Raw genomic sequence first — 22062 nt, 5'->3', positions numbered from 1 at the left:
TTGTTTGATTGATTGCTGGTCTGCCTTTTCTCTCCTCACCTCTCTATTGTGGTTCACCTGGGGCCCTGGCTTCCCTTCATCTTCCTTTCAGGACCAAGGTTGGCAGAGTGGCTTCTATCAACACTACTGTCTCTCTTGAGAAGAAGACAGAGAAAGTAATTCATGACAATTAAAGCTTCTGCCATATTTGTGTGTGTATTCCATTCACCAAAGCAAGTCAACAGGGCCAAGCTTTATGTCAATGGAGCAAAGAAGTATATCCCTCATGTCCCTGATGAATGTTGTTGTTTTTTTTTCCTTAAGCAACAAAGTCTGCTACATGGATATCACTGAGATAGACAATGATGAGAATTTTTCCAGTGGTACCAAAGAGAACAGAGTACTGCTCTTTGACCTGGAGTCAAAGGGGCCAATCTGGCCTCCCTTCTGATGAGGCAAAGAGCCAAGTGAAAACAAAAGGGAAAATTAACAAATCTGAATATTGGTTTAATAAAAATGTTTTAAAAACTAAGACACTATTAGCAAGATTGATGAAGAACAAGGAGATAAACTTTAACAACAATATCAGGAACGGAAAATTATGCCAGATCCTGCCTATGTTGCAAGGATAATATGGGAATATTATGACTCACTTTACTCCATCAAATGTGACAATTTAGGCAGAAATGACAGATTTTTTGAAAGACAAAAGTGATCACAATTAACAAATAAGAAAAAAAAACCCGGAAAATCTAAATAAATGGAGAAATATACTATTGTCATGGGTGGAACACTCAGTATTAATAAATGTTGATTCTCCGCAAATAGATCCATAAAGTCAATACAATTTCAATCAAAATGCCAATGGCTTTTTTTTTTTAAAGAAAAGAGCAAGTTTATTATAATATAAAGGAAAAGAAAGAGATCTATATCAGCCCAGACCTTAACAAAGGAGAACAAAGTTGGAAGACTCACAGGACAGTTAATTTAAGACTGAACCGTAAGGCTACAGTCATCAAGAGTCCTTTTGCATAGATGGAGAGATGGGTCAATGGAACAGAAGAGACGCAGAGCAGAACATCTATGAAAATAGCTTCGATTCATTTTCAACAAAGGCACCAAGGATATTCAATAGGGAAAAAGTATTTCCCTAGAACTGGATAAATGTGTATTAATAAATAGACCTCAGCCCTTACCTAACATCTATGCAAAAATAACTTGAACTAGATCACTGAATTAAGTGTAAAAACTAAGTGTATGAAGCTTCAAGAAGAAAATAGTAAAATATGTTTACTTTTGGGGGGTAGGCAATATTTTTTTAAAGAAGAGATATAAAACATATTTTAAATGTTTTTATGTCTAATGTTTATGTTGTTATGTTTATGTAATGTTTTATGTTTAACTGTTATGTTTTTAAACACAACAGAAAAACTGTAATACATTAGACCTCGTCAAAGTAAAGGAAACATCTGTTTATCAACAGAAGACTTTAGGAAAGTGGAAAAGCAAGCCATAGAGAAACAGAACATAACTTTAAGGTATCTGTATAGATACCTGACATAGAATTTGCATCCAAAATATAAAAAAGAACTACAAGTCAATAGCAAAAAGACAGATAACAATTAAAAAAAGAAAAAGGCAAAAGACTTAAATAGTTACTTTGAGAAAGAAGATGTATGTCCAAACAGCCCATAAAGTGCTCAACATCATTAGTCATCAGGAAATTCACATTAAATCCACAATAAGATACCATTTCTCACTTACTAGAATGGCTAAAATTAAATAGGAAAACACATAAACACATTAAAGTTGTGAGGTTATGGAGCAAGGGGGACTCTGATACATTTCCACATGGGAGTGTAAAATACGACAACAACTTCAGAAGATGTTGGCTGCTCCTTATAAAACTAAAGCTGCACCTACACTCTGGCTCAGCAAGTCCTCTTTTTACACTTATCCAAGAGAAATAAAACTATGTGATCTAAAAGATATGTACAAGTATGTCTATGTCCTCTCCATTCATAATAGCAAGCACTAAAACTAAAGCCAATCAGCATGAGATGAGTAAGCAAAATGTGGTATGTTCATGCAATGGAAAACTTGTCAACAATAAAAAGACATTGAGTGGTGATTTATATACCACATGGATAAAGCTCAAAAACATTAGGTTGAACGACAAAAAGGCCAGACACATAAAATTCTATACATTGTGAATCCATGTATTTAATGGATATAAAAGTAAGCAAAACTAAAATACAGTGGTAGAAATCAGAATAGTTCTTGCCTATCAGTGGTACGTTTGTTCCAGAAGAAAACACTAGGGAACTTTGGAAGGTGATGATACATCTTGATTGAGATGGTGGTTGACTCAAGTGTGCACATTTATCAAAGTTCACTGAACTGTATCTCAAAGAATACACACATATCTTCTCAAGTGCACATGGAACGTTCCGTGTGAGGATAGACCACATGCTAGGCCATATAAAAACCTCAAAACATTTCAAAGGATTGAAATCATACCAAGTGCATTCTCTGGCTGCAACGGAATGAAATTAGCAATCAGTAATGAAAGAATTTTGGAATATTCTCAAAATGTAGAAATCAAGCAATACACTCCTACATAACCAATCGGTCAAAGTGGAAATCACAAGCACAATTAGAAGATATTTTGAGATAAATGAACAGGAAGACCCAACCTATCACAATTTTTAGGATACACTGAAGCAATATTTAGATAAAATCAGATAGTTGTAACATCTATATTAAGCATAAACGAGATCTCAAAACAATGACATAAACTTGACCCTGAAAAAAGGAAGAGTGCAAATAAATCTAAACTGATCAGAAGGAAGGAAATAATAGGGGAGTCTGGGTGGCCCAGTCAGTTAAATGTCCAAGTCTTGATCTTGGCTCAGGTCATGAGCTCATGGTTTGTGGGATTGAGTCTCGCACTGGGGCTCTGTGCTGAGTGTGGAACCTGCATGAGATTCTCTCTCTCCCTCTGTCTCTGCCCCTGCCCGCCTCAAAAAAAAAATAAATAAATAAATAAACAAACATTAAAAAAAGAAGGAAGGAAATAAAAAAGGTAGAGTAGAAATTAATGAACAAGAGAATAGAAAATGATAAGTAAAAGAAAACAAAGTTGCTTTTTAAGAAAATCAACATATTTGACAAACCTTTAACTAGAATGAGGAAGAGAAAGAAAGAGAAGGACAAAACTCAAAGTACTAAAATCAGGAATGAAAGAGAATCATGGCCACATGGAATTTATCTCCGGAATATAAGGTTGTTCTAACATGTGAAAATCAATTAACCCCACACTCCTTATCCATAGAACAATGAACAAAACCACAGGATCATCTCACTAGAGGCAGAAAAAGCAGTTGACAAAATCCAATGCCCATTAATAATAAAAACACACAACAATCTAGGAACAGAATGCAACTTTCTCCACCAGGTAGAGTGTCTATGAACAACTTGCAGTTAACATTGTACTTAATGGTGAAAGACGAGATGCTTTCTTTTTTAAATTTTTTTTTAATTAAAAAAAAAAATTTTAATTAAAAATTTTTTTTTTGCATTTATTTATTTTTGAGAGAGACAGACCATGAGCAGAGGAGGGGCAGAAAGAGAGGGAGACACAGAATCTGAAACAGGCTCCAGGCTCCTACTTGTCAGCACAGAGCCCGATGGGGGGCTTGAACCCAGGAACCCTGAGATCATAACCTGAGCCGAAGTCGGACACGTAACCAACGGAGCCACCCAGGCACCCCAAGATGAGATACTTTCTACCTGCAATCAGAAACAAGGCAAGATGTCTGCCTTCATGACTACTATTCAGCACCATGCTAAAAATTCTAGCCTGGGAAATTCGGCAAGAAAATCAAACAAAAGCATCCAGCTTGGAAAGGAAGAAGCAAAACCATCTCTATTTGCAGATGACATGATCTTGAATACAGGAAATCTTAAGGAATTAAAAAAAAACTATTAGAACTAATAAGAAAAACTTCAGCAAGGCTGCAGGGTATGTGATCCATATACAACAATCAATTGTATTCTCGTGCACTGGCAATAAGCAACTTGAATATGATATTAAGAAAACAATTCCATTTGTAATAGCATCCAGAAGAACAAAATCTGTAAAAAAAAAAAAAAAGTTGATGAAAGAAGTGTCAAGTTTATACTCTGAAAATTACAAAACATTGATGAAAGACATGAAAGACTTAAATAAGCAGAAAGAAATCTGTGTTCACTGATCAGAAGTCTTACTATTCTTGAGAGTTCAATAGTTCCCAAATTGACCTACAGATTTAGCACAGTCATTATCAAAATCCTAGCTCTCTCTCTCTTTTTTTTTTTTTTTACAGAAATTGATAAGCTGCTCCTACAGTTAATATGAAAATGCAGGAACCCCAGAAGAGTCACAACAATCTTGAAAAAGAACAAGGTTGGAAGAGTCACAACATCCCAATTTTAAAACTTATTACAAACCTACTGTTCATCAAGACAGTGTGGTACAGGCATAAGGATAGACTCACATATTTCAATGGAATGAAATTAAAAAATCCAGAAGTGAAACATTACATCGACAGTCAACTGATTTTCGACAAGGGTGCCAAGAAAATTCAATGGAAAAGAACAGTCTTTTCCACAAATAACCCAGGGACAACTGGTTAGTTTCATGCAAAAGAATGATTTCATACCCCTTTCTCACAGAATACACAAAAAGTGAACTCAAAATAGATCATGGACAGAGATGTAAGAACTATAAAGTAGAAGAAAATACACGAGTAATTCCTAGGTAAATCTTAAAGAGGACACCAAAAGCACAAGTAACAAAAGAAAACAGAGATAAATTAAGTTCATCAAAATTCAAACCTTTTTGGTTCAAAGAACACCATCCAGAAAGTGAAAAGACAACCTACAGATTGAGAGACGTTATTTGCAAATTGTGTATCCGATAAGGAACTTGTATCTTGAATATATAAACTTTCAACTAATAACAGACAAGTAACCCATTTTAAAAAGTGGGCCACAAACCCTGAATAGGCATGTCTCCAGAGAAGATATACAAATGACTGGTAAATACATGAAAATATGCTCAATATTAGTAATTTGGGAAATGCAAATCAAAACTACTCTAAGATACCACTTCCTGCCTACTACTGTTGGTTAACAAATTGGTCCCCTTAAAGGACCACAGAACAAGGAGAGACCAAAGAAAAAGTCAGGCCACTCTAGATTAGTAGGTGGCAGGTTTGACAAGTGGGCTTATCTTGGGCACCAGCAAAGTAAGTAGATGTCTGCACCCACCTGCCAGAATCTTCCAAGTTTATATAGACACCTTAATGGGTTTCAATCATGTATTCAGTAGAGACAGTCTCAACACCACTTTATTCTGTCAAAGCTGTATCTCTGAAACAGCTCCTACCGTAGGGAGGAGGGAAATGGAGAAAAGTTGCTTATATGAATAGGAATAAAAATGTCTGAAATTGATGGTGGTTCTGGTGGCATACTCTTAGTAAATATAAAGACGTTGAATTGTACCCTTAAAATGGATAGATTGTATGGACTGTGGATTATAGCTCAATAAGGGTATTTTTTTTTCAGTTTATTTATTTATTTTGAGAGGGAAAGCACATGCACAAGGAGGGGAGGGGCAGAAAGAGAGGTAAAGAGAGAATCCCAAGCAGGCTCCACACTCTCGGTGCAGAGCCCAATGTGGGGCTCAAACTCACAAACTGTGAGACCACAACCTGAGCTGAAATCAATAGTTGGAAACTTAACTGACTTAGCCACCTAGGGGCTATTTAGTTTCACACACACACACACACACACACACACACACACTACTCATCCAAACTCTATTAAGGAGACGTTTCTCAAATGATAATCAACATTTTCTCAGAGTGGAGCCTTCTCTAGGTGTGAGTTCCCCCTGGTGTCACCATCGAGCGTAGAACAATGGCGGAGTAACGAGCACCAGTGTCCGGAGCTTGGTTGGCAGTTGTGCTGGGCTATCTAGACATCTGTCTACTTTGGCAAGTCCTTTAACATCTCTGGCGTTCGAGGATCTCACCTGTAATGTAGGGTGTCTGGGCCTGAACGCCTCCATGGTTCCCTCTAGCCCCCAAATTCTATGCATTTTCCAGTGAACAACTGGACGTGCACTTTCATCAACAGAATGCTACCTTCCTATTCAGCATGTCTCTTAGAGTTTTCCCCATTTACTACTAAACTATTTGAAGCCTTTTTCCTAAACATATATAGGTGTAATCTTGCTTCTAAATCAGGGCAAACTCGTCGACTACTGGCATGCTCGTTGCAATTGTGTGCTACCCGCCATTTTTCTTGGAATGGAAAGTCTAGTTAGAAGAAAAACACCGAGGAGATGAATAGTCTGGAGGGCTTCGTTTTACAGCCACAGAGGTGTTAATTTTGGATTTAGCTATATGTTTGAGAAATCAGTCCCCATGCTCACGATATTTGCTCAGATTTTAGAGCATCTGAATACCAGTTGGCCGGTAACGCAGATATTTGTTATTCACACTCTTCTTGACACGTAATACATTTCCAAACATAAAATAGCAACTTCCAACCATGCAGAATAAAGTGGTTTCTGTGCATTACTAAGAAATTGAATACTGTGTCGGCAGAGTAGAGAATGGACTTCAGATAGAGGATATGTTAAATTGTGCGTAGTTGTCCATAATCTTGAGTCTGAGGCAGGGAAGGGGGCAAACTGTTTAAAGTCTTCGCAGTCTGGCAAAGGTCAGTGGCTCCATAAAGTGGGAGAAGATGTACTTCAAACAGTTTATTACTAATAGTTGAGTCTATTATTATGTAAGTTATTGATGCTTATGGTGGAAAGCCTGGAAATTGAATTCCTGAATTGAGTTTCACATACAACCACAAAAACTCACATCAGACATTCTTGCATATTAGTTTAAAGTTTCTTTTAGAATTATGTCTATCCTCCTTTCATTTCTTTTATTTTGCAATTACTGCATAACAACAAGAATAGCTCGTGTTTTGCTTAAGCATCTCTCTTTGCCCGGATACAAGTTCCACAGTGACTATGTTTGCTTTATCTGCAAAGCACGTATCACTTCTGAAACTCAGTTCCTTTCTCAAACGTCTGATTCTGTGACCTGCAAGGGAGAGGTCAGGCTGCTATAAACCCTTAGAGGAAGAAGTACTCTGAAGTTCTAGCAGAGGCGACAATAATGAAGTCCTTAGTTGGGAATGGGGTCTCCTTAGGGAGCGTGGGGCACTTGAAGACATAACTCTGTAGGTTCTTTCTCCCTCATTCCCTACTCTGAATAATTATACACAAATAAAGCCAAGTTACAACATACGCTCACCGAGGGCTTGAGTGAGGGAAATATTATAAAATGAAGTCTATCAAGGTAAGAAAAAGAGAGAGTTGGGCCCACAATTTTCTTTAGATGATGTGTATGAGCTGATTGAATGTATAAGAACTAGAGGTTAATTTATTCTCATTAAATGACTACCCAGGACCATTTCATTAGGGAGAAGAAGGATGTTGCTGAATGCACGGCTCCCAACAATCATTTCAGCCTTCCATGACTGATAGGAAACTTTGCTTACATTCATTAATTTCACTTCTAAAAAACAGAGAAATGGATGATTGCCACTTATTATCCCATGGGTCACATTCCTATAAATTACTTGAAAATCTGCCCCAAACTAGTAATTGTTCAAAAGAAGTACTAGGTTGGGGTGCCTGGATGGCTCAGTCAGTTAAGCCAACTTTGGCTCAGGTCATGATCTTGTGGTTCTTGAGTTCAAGACCCATGTTCAAGACCCAGCACAGAACCTGGAGCCTGCTTTAGATTCCGTGTCTCCCTCTCTCTCTGCCCCTCCCCCACTCATTCTCTCTCCCGCTCTCTCTCTCAAAAATAAACATTAAAAAATTTTAAAAAACAGGTACTGGGTTGATCATATCACCCTTTCTTAGGTATACATAGACATTTTCATAAAAAAAATTAAAAGAATCTATCAATACGGCTACAATTCATTTCTTCGTTCATTCAAGGCTTTTTTAAAAAGAAGTGTTTATTTTGAGAGAGAGAGAGAGAGAGAATGAGTGAGGGGGGGAGAGGGAGAGAGAGAATCTCAAGCAATCTCAATCTCAGGGCAGAGCCCAATGAGGAGCTTGATCCCACCAATCGTGAGATCATGACCTGAGCCAAAATCAAATCAGATTCTTAACCAACCCAACCACCCAGGTGCCCCTAGAGACTTTTTTAAAAACACAAACCTGTGAGCTGAAAAAGGCTTAGAGGACTGCCTGCTAAAGGTGTCCAAGCCTGCATCACAGAATCTGTCCCAGTGTAGTTAGCATAAATCAGTAATGAAGCAAGAGATACAGAATCTCCACTGTGGACCAGAAACATTTTCTCCCTAAAACTCAGAAGGTCTGTTCACAGTGGAACTCTGTAACCTAAAACTAATTTAAGAACATTTTGAAATGCACAAGAGGAGACATTATTAAGACCTCTCCAGAATCTTCACAGTATCTATGGAGGCTGTCTCTGATGTGTTACGTGACCATTTTGGAAGCAAGGTAGTTGCAGACGCAACCAGTTAAAATGAGGTTCCACTGATGTAGGACAGACCCCTAATCCAGCATGACTGGTGTCCTTACCAAAAGAGCCCCACATACTGAAGGAAGATGATGTGAAAACATGGGAAGCACACCGTCCCTAAGGCACCCCAATGACTGCCAACAAACCAGCAGAAGTCAACAACCTCCTCTCCCAGCTCTCGGGAGGACCCAACCCTTCCCACACCTTAATCTTGGCCTTCTGGTCTCTGGACCGTGAGACAATGAAGGTCTGCTGTGTGAGCCACCTTGTCCGCAGAAATTAATATAACATCCCTTGTAAAACTTGCCCCTAAGAATGGAGATTAGTGGGAATACACCTGATATTTGACTGCCTCTTGATCTTGGCAGCATTTCAAAATTACTGTTAAGTCAGTTGAATTTGAACTCACAAAGGTCACCAATGATAACTAATGTCCAAATAGAGGCCCTTTCTTCATCCTGCATTCTTTTACAGCACTGCTGCCCTTCCCTTGACTCTTGAAACTTCAGTGAAGATCCGGTTCTCTTTTCCACTCGGTGCTTCCCTGTCTTACTCAACCAAATGATTTTACACTTATTTTTCAAGTATCATTATTTTGATGTTACGAATCTAACATCTCAGTGTGATGCAATGACCCAAAATGCTTCACTCTCAAACTCTGAATCCATCATCAGATGTTTCGGGACCTTTTGTCTCACAGCAGCCATAATCATGATCGTCAAGTACACACCCTTACCGGGCATTTTCTAGATGCAGCACTCTGTGTGGGCAACACAGCGAGCTGAACCTGTTACTTGGCCTCTGTGATTAATTACTCTGTGTGTAGTTTTGTGGTCAACTTGACTGTTCTATGGGGTGCCCAGATATGTTTCTAAAACTATTCTAGGTATGTCTGTGTGGATGTTTCTAGATGAGGGTAACATTTAAAGCACTAGACTGAGGAAGGCAGATTGCCCTCCCTGGCCGATCTCATCCAATCAGCTGGGTCTCATCCAATCAGTTGAAGACTGAATTAAACAAAAAGGTTGAGCTTCCCCAGGTAAAAAGGAATTTCCTCCTGTCTGACTGCTTCATGCTGGAACGTTGTTTTTTGTTCTTTGTTTCTTTGTTTTTTGTTTTGTTGTTTTCCCACCTTCAGATCTGAGCTGAAAAGTTGGCTCTTGGGTTTTAGCTTGATGATTTTTGGATCAGAACTTACATCATCTGCCCCCTGGGTTCTTGGGATTTTGGACTCAGACATAACTACATATCGGCTCTCCTGGGTCTCCAGCTTAATACTGCAGATCTTGGAATTTCCGAGTGTCAATAATCACGTGAACAAAACATTATAATAAATCTCTCTCTCACTTTCTATACCATAGTGTTATGTGATAGATTGATAGACAGACAGACAGATAGGAACACACATGCACACACACCCTATTGGTTTTGTCTTTCTGGAGGACTCTAACACAACCTCATGGCTCTACAGGAGATATCCTATTCTACTTCAGTTCTACAGATGAAAAAAAAAAAAATTAGTCCAGTAATATGTCCAAGGATGACTGTTGAAACAAGGCTGAACCAAGATTCAGATCCGGTTCTGACACTACACCTTAACCCTACCACAACTCTTCTTTCCTTTTATTTCTGTTGGGAAGCATCACGGGTTTTCTGTGCAAGTCAACTCCAATCCTCAGAAATAACTTTGTCTCCTTATCTAACACTAATGCATCTTCCAAATCTATTCACGTGTCTCCCTCCATTTATATTCCAGCTGCTCCAACTCTGAGTCTTGGAATACATCACAGGTGCAAAAATCAAGCAAACTGGGGTGCATGCCTTTTCCCTTTTCATACTTTCACTGTGGTTTATCAGCTTTTTCTAAAAAGCATATTGACTGCCTCATTCTTGGGTTCAAAAGTCCTAAGTGCACCCCCACTGCCTTACCAAGGGCCATGGCAGGACTTCTGATTTGCCCCCACTCTGAATGGGTCAGGGCCCATGCTGTACCAGTGGTTAAATATTTTCAGGATCCCTAGAGCGCATTAACATCCATCCTGGGGAGCTTTCTCAATCTCCACGTCTCAATACACCTTCCACCCGAAGTTCTCAGGTGGTAATGAATATCTATCTTCTGATATATTTTCTCTATTGTGATTTCCTGTCGGAGGAATCGATTTCAAGCTGGCTCTGCGGTCACCGTCTCAGCTCTGATCTCCCCTTCCAAGATTTCAACCCATTATTTTGTTGCATCAACTCTCTACTCCAGCCTCTGAGCACAGCCTTGGATTTGCCCTCTCTATGCATCTCTATATGCCAAATGAGTCGCTGCGGGGGCCTCTGTCTCCTTACCGAAATCCAACCCATTCCCAGTGTCCATCTCACAGCCTCCTTCCTCAGTGAATCTCTCTAGTCCATCGACGCTGAAAGCTATCTCTTCCACTACTTGACTCTAATTGCCCCTCGGCTCACAGGGTGGTCCCACTGTGCCGTGGGAGACGGCGTAACATGATGCTGCCGAGGTGAGAAGGCAGGTAAAAGCCACACAAGTAAGAGACCGGGATGTGAGGTCACTGAGAACAGATATCTGCACCCGGTTCAGGCGGTCCAGGATTTACTTAAAGCACAAGAGGCAGAGGACACAGACCCAGCCCCTTGCACTATGTTACTCCCCCTACCCCCCCCACCCCCCCACCCCCCCCACCCCCGTCCCAGAGCCAGTGAATCCACTCCATAGCTGACCACACCTCCCAGAGCCTGCTGGGGTAGAAAGACCCCTTCCTCTCCCTGTGAGGTCTGAGACACAGCAAGCTGGGGACATGCCTGAGGGCCACTGACGCATGGGTTTAAGCAAAACAAAGAAGTACAGAACAGAGAAAGGTATTCCCTTACAAGGCCATCAGCCCAGCCCAGACTGTGAGGGCTCTTTATCTCATCGGAAAGACGTATTCCAGACCCATTCTCAGGTGGCTAAGTGGGAGTGTCTTTCCCAGCTCGAATGGCCTTGCTGTTCGTACAGTCTGAACTGCACAAGTGCATGCTTATCGTTTTAGAGCTATAATTCACATACCTATGTCTTTGACCCTCAACTGGACTGCACACTACCTGAGTAACATAACAAGGCCTCGTTTGCTCTATGTTTCTCAAAGGACCTTGTATGTGGAGATAGTCAATACTTCTTTACCCATAAACATGCTGAGGACGGTTGTCCGAGTTAAGGAAGTTAGCACTGGTCATGAGGATTCTCCCAGGCCTCAAGACCAGGGGGAGACGGGCCCTTACATCGTGTAACTTGTGCAACTTCAGTAGTTTCACACCCGTGAGCCTCCCTCTCCGGTCACGCACGTCTGATGCCTCCTCCTCTGCCAGCTCTTCCAGACGTTCTGGAATCCTTTCTGCATCTAGAAACTACAGGAACTTTCACTTTCGTCCCCAATTCAAAAAAGTAGTGACACAACTGCTCAACATAACGTGACATAACGTACTTACCAAAAACCATACAGACCACTTCATGGCTTTAGATCTTCTCGTTTTTCATGAGACACATCACCGGAAATAATTTGATGATTTACGACTGGGTAGCGAATGTCACTTTATGCGGGATTATTTATGCCACGCTGAGATTTCAAAGTTAGCGAGAGATTTCAATCAGGATAAATTAGGGTTCACGTAGTTTAAAGTGAGGGAGAAGATTTCACCAGCTAAATTCTTCTTGCTACTTCAGGTAGAAACTATTTCCCCCAAATTATTCTCTAATGCTGACATTTATGTTACTTGCCTTTATAAGATCTTTAAAGATTGGTTTTCCATAGCCCAGTTTCCTAGTTACGAATCACCATTATCAATGGTTTGAAAGGAGATCAGGGTGTAGATGTGGGGCAGTTCTACACTAAGGCACTGTTTTCTCTTGGACTCTCAGCCTTATAGAAGTTAAGGTGACATTTACCTGTTTGGATTCATTTCCACTCATGCCTCACTGAATGCCTCTTACCAACCCCCAAAGTGTCAAACCTTAGTGAGCCTTGAACTCAAGAGTAAACTTGGTTCTTTTGTATATTGAAACTACCTCCCTTCCTATGCATTAACTACATGGATTGAAATAATTCGGGTTTACCTTTCAAACCCCGATTTGAAGTTCCAATGAACTGTGATCAGAAGTTACAAGATGATTATACCCAGTACCCCTTTGAAAAGCCCCACTGAGGAGAGAATGGCTGAGAATTTCCCCATTGTGTTCATGCCAAAAAAAACCATTTAATGGAACACCATGTGGCTAGAATCACTGCTGAAGCTAGCAGTTGATGAAACAAACAAACTACGAACTTAAGCTTGGATTTCCAAAGCTATTTCTAAAAAAAGAAGTTTCTGGGAGGCCAATAGCCTTTTTGTTTCATCATGATGCTCAACTCCAAGAGAAAAAGCTAGATTTTCTTCTTAATCTCCTCCTCACTCTCGATTGCCCTTCAGGGGGTCCTAGTCCACCTACTTGTGATTTATTGCTACAGAGTTTGGGTCTTTTTTCCCCCCCATTTAACTGTTCCACTGTGCTGCTGAAGGCTTAACACCCAGGAAATTTTGGCAGAACCTTCAGCAATGTCTTTATAAAATAAAAAAGCATTCATTGGAACAGACTACCCGTGGCAAGCATAATGCTCCTGGTGTAAAAAAGACAATACCAGTTTCCAATTTTTTGATGATCATGTATTTTGTGAACGGTCTTATTTTTCACTTGCATTAAAAAAAAAAAAAAAAAAAAAGACGAAGACCTCCAGAAGCTCTTTCCTCTGCATGTCTAGCAATAAGGGTATTCACAAACGTCTCCCATCCAAAACAGAGCCATGAACTCCTAACTCCTCATAAAAGAACTGGGAAGTGGCAACTGGTAGAAATAACAGTCATTGGACCCTCTTCAAAGTGGAGATATGGAGTCACCTTCACGGCCTCAGGAAGGAGGTGTTGACTTGGAATTGTGGATAAAAGGAACGCTACTTATTTTAATTGTTTTTAATGATTACTTTTTTTTTTTTTTTGAGAGAGAGAGAGAGAGAGAGAGAGAGAGCATGAGTGGGGGAGGAACAGGGAGAGGGAGACACAGAATCCGAAATAGGCTCCAGGCTCTGAGCTGTCAGCACAGAGCCCGATGGGGGGCTTGAGCTCACAAACCACGAGATCGTGACCTGAGCCACGAGATCATGACCTGAGCCAAAGTCGGACGCTCAACCGACTGAGCCACCCAGGTTCCCCAGAACACTACTTATTTTATACAATAACCAGGTAGTGCCTTGTGAAAGCCTCTTTGATTCTCTAGTAGGTACTGGGGAGAAAGTCTGTGCATACAAAGCTAATCTGAAAAGAAAAAAATGGAGGGAGACAAGGAAGTGGAGGAGAAGGAGGAAAAAGAAAAAGAAAGGGAGCAGGGAGGCAGGGAAGAGGAGGAGACGGTAATTCTAAAATCATGGCATCGTTGGCCATTTTGTGTCGGAGTAAAGAACGTTCCCAAGTCATTCAAGTATTGGAATATTGCAATAAAATACTTGATGTCTATAAAATAACCTTTGTCAATCAAAACATGTATCACAGTATTAATTCAGTGAAATAAATCATACATTTAGGAAGATTACCATCACTTTCCTTACATAGGTTTTGACATTTCAAGAGTGATCACTTAGCCATAACATCTTCAAATTCAGAAAACTAAATTCTTGATGACATCTTCATTTAATATCCTATTTTGTCAGTAAAATTCTATTATTTTCTCACAGTCCAGATCACTCTTTAGCACGAGTATCCATGCTGCTTTAGTGGAGACAGTGGTTACAGGAACATTTGAGAGCTCCATATTTGAACAAATATTAATATTGATAATAGAAACATGTACACAATGCTTGTAATTTGCCACTGTTCAAAGAACTCCACATACATTAACTCATTTAATTCTTACTAAAACCTTATGTGTTATGTCCTCTCGGTTGCCCCATTTTAAGATGAGGAAATAACCCACAGAAAGATTAAGTAATTTGCCCAAAGTCTCACAGTGGACCATCTAATACAGGGTTTCCAAGTATCTGAAAGTTCTCTAGGCTTCAAAAATAAATTTAGTACCAGCTTCTTTGCCTTAAACCCGAAAGTGAATTCAAATCTAAATGTTTTCAACATATGGTTTCGTGGGCTATTGCCTATTGAACTGTTTTAATTAAGTGTTTCTGTTTCTTCTGAGGAAAGAAAATATTCTACTCATGTATTTATGTTTGCTGTATCTTTCAAAGGAGAGTGATAAAAAATAAGACCTATCAGAAAAGAACAGTAAATTAGGACATATTAAACAATTTGGGCCATTAATTGAGCACCTACTGTGTCTTGCCCCCGAACTATCATATCCCCACCTGGTGGTCACCCGGGTGCTGCAACCTTACATTGCATCTACAACCCAATAAAATGCCCGCATCTATTTCACTTTCTAGACGACACCTAATATACCCAAGCTACAAATGCACATGGCTCTTACTTGACGGATATTGGTCCTACAGGTTTAAAAGAAGAAGTGCCAATACTCATTTCCGAGATCCACAGACCCACCATGCTTAGAAATGATCAACAGCATCTTGTTAAATGTCCCTTCATGAGCATGTCAGCCACATCCCGTAAGTTTACTTGTCATTGCACAAACAAAAAATTATTTCAGGAGGAAGCACATTTATGACTTTATCCAAAGCCTGTATCCAAAGTTGTTATTCCAGCAAATGGAGAGATGAGTCTTCATTCATAAGCAAGAATGACAGATTTCAGGGCTCAGTTTCATAAGTGAAATATCTAAATGTCCTCTTGTCAAATGAATGGATATTCTCTGGCAGAACTGTACAAAGCAGCCTGCATTATCTAATAATAATAGTACGCATACATTTACCATAGTTGCAAAGTTTGAAGTATTTGAAATTGTTTTTAAAATGTGTGGCTTTTAAAACAGGGGTGTCTTAGAGGTGCCTGACTGGCTCAGTGGTAGAGCAGGTGACTCTTGATCTTAGGGTGGTGAGTTCAAGCCCTATATTGGGTGTAGAGTTCACTTAGACTGATCAATCGATCAATCGATCGATCATCTACATGGTAATGAAATTGTATCATTTCTTCAAAACAATGTCTACCTAAAAAAATCTAAGAGTAAAAAAAAAAAGCAACCTTGTTTGCATTAAATAATGGAAATCTTAGGCACAACAGGCAGAAGTAATTGAGTAAATAGTTTAAACTATATAGGGGCGATTCAGTCAGTTAAGCCTACAAATTCGGCTCAGGTCATGATCTCAGAGTTTGTGGGTTTGAGCCCCACGTCGGGCTCTGTGCTGACAGCTCAGAGCCTGGAGCCCGCTTCAGATTCTGTGTCTCCCTTTTTCTCTGCCCCTCTCTCGCTCACATTCTATCTCTGTCAAAAGTAAATAACTGTTTAAAAAATTTAAACTATACAAATTATTTCATTGAAAATATTTGAGTTCTATCTCTAGAAAGAGAAAGTTTAATTTATAGATTAAATGATTTATAGATTATAAGAATCTATCATTTATAACTCATAGATTAAATAAAGCTTCAGTTTTTAACAGATGTATGCCTAAGTTTTAAACCACTTGGATAAATACGCTCAGAGGCTCTATTGTTAAATAACCACAAGAAAGAGAAGACTGTGGCTTTTCAGCCAGGTCTAGCTGGGCACAGCGTGAAACGCAATGACTGACCCGTAATTATCCTGTGGATTTAGGCAGAGGAACTGGGCAGTCAGGGTAATTCAAACCCTAGTCATCTGCATTTTCCTCACCCAACTGGCTAATTGAAAAAGGATTGAAAAGAGGCAAGAGGAGATAAAACAGTGACTCTTGAGTTCACAAGGGGATGGGACAGGCAAGAAGGCAAAGCAGACATTGCTTCCTGTGGCTGTGTGGAAACACTCCACAAACACACAGCTTATGTCTGCCAGCCACACTCTGCCTTCAGGAAAACAGGAGTAAATGTGGGTGTGGAAAACAAGATAGCTCAGGAAAACCTTGTTCAAACCAGTCTGCTCACTAGCCGAGAGGGGAGCTTGCTGGTTATCTTCTAGAGGTGCTGAATGGCTCTTCTGTAAATAATGCTTTGACGCCGAAAGGAAAAAAAATAATAATTGACTACTGATTTACAAGAACTGCCATCACAAAATTATTAGGCCTCCTTGGTTCCAGAAGCTAATATTCAATCCTCTAAGGCAATGATAAAGGAAGGCTGGGAGAACAGACCACGCCAAGGGGGAGACTGACGATCAAACATCTCAGTGTGGGATGATCGCGGGCGAAATGCGATGCAGTCGTTTGACTCCTTCATTGAAGTTCTCATCATTCATAATGCACCTTTTGACTCATTCAACAAATACGTTTTAGGTGCCTTCTATAGCCAGGGGACAGAGATGAATGAGATACAGGCTCTGCCTCACACTTCCAGAAAGTACATTTCTGCCCAATTATCCAGCCGAGGCACGAATCCCTTCCACAAAGTCTCTGCCAAAGCTTTATACTACCACACTAGAGTTAGCATTAAATTGCTAAGATGTATTCGCATTTTGACGAATACGGCTACCAGGCCACACTTCCTCCCTGTCATATTTATGTAGATTTTGTTTGTTTAAATTTAAGTGCACTATCTTATGGCTACCCCTGTAATGTACCCTCTTTCAAAAAGCGTCCCACTGGGGCGCCTGGGTGGCTCAGTCCGTTAAGCATCTGACTTCGGCCCAGGTCATGATTTCACGGTCTGTGGGTTCGAGCCCCGCATCGGGCTCTGTGCTGATAGCTTGGAGCGTGGAGTCTGCTTTGGAATCTGTGTCTCCCTCTCTCTCTGCCCTGCCCCCCCCCCACTCATGCTCTGTTTCCTTCTCTCTCAAAAATGAATAAACATAAACAAACAAATAAATACAAGCATCCCATTGTTCTAGCTTGTTAAAAACGTCTTGGAGCCAGAGTATTCACTAACCCTCCCAACACTGGGTAATTGCACATGTCACACACAGGCCCACCATGACTTCATCTAAGTCTTTATAAAGATACCCACCAGAGCATTCACAGTTGGGAAACACGGCTGGCCTGCCAGGCTGAGCCTCAGCGATCAGCATCTATAGATGGGTCAGTGGGTTTCGCCACCAGGCTCTTAACTGAATGCTATTCTAGTAACTTATTCAGGGCCCAATTGTAAAAGAAATGCCTTTAAGAATCCCCACCAATGTAATGATAATAAATTATACAGAAAAGAGACGGTTTAGTTAGGCCCCAAAATACACATCAGGTATGTGTAGAGATTAATTACATGTACTGATCTACCAAGAAACCCCAGTTCACACCTGGGACCCTGATTCATTTGCAAAATATCCGAACGCGGATAATAAGTTATTATTTATGGCCCCCTGAGTTGCCGAACGGATGAACGAAGTTTTTACAACCGTCTTCCCCTGTAAATCCCTTGGTCACCCCTCAAGCAAGTTTAGGGAAGCGATTTTCTCTCTTTCTTGTCATAATATCTGTGAGTTCTCAGGCACTTCTGCCCCCACAGAACAATAAACACTGGAGGGCTGCGATCAGTCACCGCTGTATTCTTTGCAACTAACATGGTTCCTGGCACATAGGGGCAGGCGATACATATGTATTGGGTGAAAACTAAATGAATGAAGACTGCTGCTACCCAATGGCCTAATCTGTCCAGTGTGATTCTGTGACTTTATGAATATGTTCTTAGGCTGGTGAGGACAGGTGGAGGCAAACGTGAACGCTGCCTGTGTGAACTTTCTTTGCCTTTTGGCACATCCCATTTTGAGCATTTTATTTGTTCCGCTCCTTCGCGCGTTTAGCCTGTCAGGGGGCCCCTTGCCTCCTTCCACGAGGCCTCTCTAGACTTCAATGAAGTGTTAGATCCCCTTGCAAAGGTCCTGGGAAACTGAGTTAGTGGGATGTCGGTTTACCCCTCTGCTCCCTGTCTCCCCACATATATGACTGAAACATTCGGATTCAATGACAGGACCTACCGCATGGGACTTCTGGTCAGAGACGATGATCCTTTGTCTCTATTCGCTTCTATTTGTCGTCCAAGATTTGTATAATCATTTATCATTCTATTTCACTTGTTTGCCATGATATACATACTCTGTACAAAGAAAAAAAGGATAGTTGAAATATGACCCATTCTAACTCAGAAGAAAAAAAGAATCCTATATTTGGTCTTCATAATTATGCTCTGTGTTCAGGGGCCATACTCAAATTATGTGATGCCTTTCAAAAGACATTTAGTTTAATTAAAACCTCATTATTGAGTCCCTACTGTGTGTCACACATGTATTTCCCTCTACCTTCGGAACAATAGGAAAAATGACATATTCAAATGCCAGCGCATTTTTCTCTGAAGGGAAAAACCTTCTGAGATGAGATCTTTGTGCATTGGCTAGCAGATGCCAGGAATCCAACTTATTTTTAGAATAATTTTAGGCTCAGTACAGAAAACAGTTGAGTGCATTTTCATAAAGTCCTCTGGTTTCCATGGCAAATGGGGCCATTATTTCTTGTGAAATGGAAGGCTTTTACTTACACTTTCCAAATGCTTTTCATATTGTGCCAAAAACTCAAGTCAGTCCAGAAACAAGTACACCAGTGGCTTATTGTTAAAAGCAGTTCTTAAGTAAAAATGTGGAGCAGGTCAAAATGACTTTCCATTCAGGCCTGGGGAGAACAGCAAATAATACACTCCAGTCAAATGGCATGCATTCATCTTGGGTGTAGACAGTGGGGCATATGAAGAGATTCACGACCCCAAGTACTTCATCACGATGAGACACGACCGCAATAGGCTTAGATGTCCTCCACGAAAACTACCATGTTTGTTTCTTCAGTTACAAGATGTGGGCTCTAAAAGCCACTTATATGCAAATCTGTCTAATACCTAATACTCACTATGCATATTAAAACATAAAATACAAAAACCATATAATTTTGTAAGCTCTGCTTAATTTCACGGTAGGTGATGGTAATTCTTTCTTCGGGGATCACGGATTTTTTTTTTTAATATTGAATATTAAATGGATTTTGGAAAGGCAACTAATTAGACTAATAAATATCAACATGATATTTATATTGTTCACCGGTTCTTTGCTTGTAAGAAAAAAAATTATACTATTACTATGGGAAATCAGTTACAAATTAAAACCTTTAGGCACAAATTGGAGTTGAATCACCTTTTCCTTTCAGCACAGAATTTAGTGTTTAGTGTCAATTTTTTAAATTAATGGAGTTAAGTCTAAATAAGTTTTGTACTAGAGCGTACCCTTTCCCTTCGTATCAGTGTTTATTAGCCACCCTGTAAACTGTTTATATTGACTGCAGTATCTCTCTATAGGAGATCTCTACCCACTAAGATAGGACTGATATTTACATATAACAAATATATAACTAACCAAGGAGGGGCTATTCAATTATTAAATCCTTCTTCGATATGGAACCTGGATGAGCCACCTGGGTCAAGAAAGATTGGTGAGCTCTTCTGTCTACTGGCCACTGCCCAAGAAAGCCGACTTCAATACAGGTGGCGAGCCCAGCTCAACCAGTCTTTGGTCCTTATTCTATGTGCTAAGCTCGCAAGCCACTGGTGCCTCTCCTCTCTGGCCCCCACCTCTGTACCAGCATAAGCAGCTCCACTTTGCATTCTCTCAAGATCTCAGATCACATTGGATGATAACCCAGCCCGATGCTAGCCTCTGTCATTGTCATCTCCGTAGGAATGAAATCATTTTGGATGGGTTTTAAAACCACGGCCAATTCAATATGGATGTGCGAGGCTCGCTAGCGCTCTCTGTTACAGAATAAACATGAATGATGAAGAGTTGACGGTTCATTTCAAAAGTGTGATTCACAGCCATGCTTTGTCTGCCGCAGCCTTCCAGATGAGCCAGGTCAGCGCTCAGTGACACCATCGGTAACGCGATTGCAGTACACAAGAGGTCTACGTTTGACACGACGGAAGTGATTTCATTTTTCTTTAAAATTTTTTTTTTAACATTTATTTATTTTTGAGACAGAGAGAGACAGAGCATGAACGGGGGAGGGTCAGAGAGAGGGAGACACAGAATCTGAAACAGGCTCCAGGCTCTGAGCTGTCAGCACAGAGCCCGACGCGGGGCTCGAACTCACGGACCGCGAGATCATGACCTGAGCCGAAGTCGGCCGCTCAACCGACTGAGCCACCCAGGCGCCCCGATTTCACTTTTCTAATGAACGTCCCCTTCTGTGCTACATTTAGCATCTCCTTCCCAGAGCAGGTGTCTCCCTTATTGCTATTGGGCCAATATACATCCTTTTAGCCACTTTGAGTTATTGGAATAGTACTGAGTATTTAACACTTTGGTCTTTTTAATTTTATTGTCTGGTCTTGCGTTTGATTCAAAGTACCTTCCTTTCCTTTCCCCAAACTAGTAAGAATAAAATCTATGGGACCTACAGGGTTGGAGGACAGGAGTTGGGCCTTCTCTGCTACCTCTGACTTTTTTTGGCTTATCCAGAACAGAGTGGGGAGGAGGGAGAGAGAAACAGACAAAGTTCTTCATTTCCCGGGCAAAGGTGGGAATCTCTCTGTCTCTGCTCTTCTAACATCCATTGCTGCCAATAATGCCTGCCTGCCATGTGTAAAAATGCTGGCTCTCTCCTCTTGGAGTCCAGATGTGTTTTCTGCAGGGAGTCCTGTGGGAGCCTCAAAATACACCTTTTCTTAAAATGAAAGCTCAGTCTCTTGGTACTGCTTTCAGCTCTTCCTCCGTTCCCACCACAGGAGAATCAAACAGAAATCTTTTGCTACCTTTTTAAAGTATCTACAATGTAGATCAATCCCACTTTTCTCCTACAACGTCCAGTGACAATGAGAAATGCACGTATCCTTGGGGTGCTGGCTTCTCTTAGGATATCCACACGAAGAGGTATGTGACTAATTATATCTTAAGAACGGTTTTGTTTTTTTTTTTGTTTTGTTTTGTTTTTTACCTGTATTGGACATTGTAGGCAAAAGGAAGACATTTTTGAGAGAGAGAGAGAGAGAGAGAGAGAGAGAGAGAGAGAAAGAGAGAATCCCAAGCAGGCTCTGCATTGTCCGTGTGGAGCCTGATGTGGGGCTTGGTCTTGTGAACTGTGAGACCATGATGTAAGCCGAAAATAAGAGCCAGATGCTTAACCAACTGAGCCACTCAGGCACCCCAGGAAGACATCTTGTAAAATGACACTTCACTGGGCCACCTGGGTGGCTTACTTCAGTTAAGTGTCCAGCTCTGGATTTCAGCTCAGGTCATGATTTCCCAGTTCATGAGTTTGAGCCCCACATCAGGCTCTGCACCGGTAGTGTGGAGCCTGCTTGGGATTCTCTGTCTCCCTCTCTCTGCCTCTTCCCCACTCGCGTTCTCTCGCAAAATAAAAAAAACCAAACATTTGTTTAATGACGCTTCAGATAGTTAGCC

Source organism: Panthera onca, chromosome A1 (genome assembly GCF_046562875.1).
Source record: "Panthera onca isolate mPanOnc1 chromosome A1, mPanOnc1 haplotype 2, whole genome shotgun sequence".
Taxonomy (NCBI): Eukaryota; Metazoa; Chordata; class Mammalia; order Carnivora; family Felidae; genus Panthera; species Panthera onca.
The sequence above is the reverse complement of the archived record's forward strand: the minus strand, read 5'-3'. Positions refer to the sequence as shown.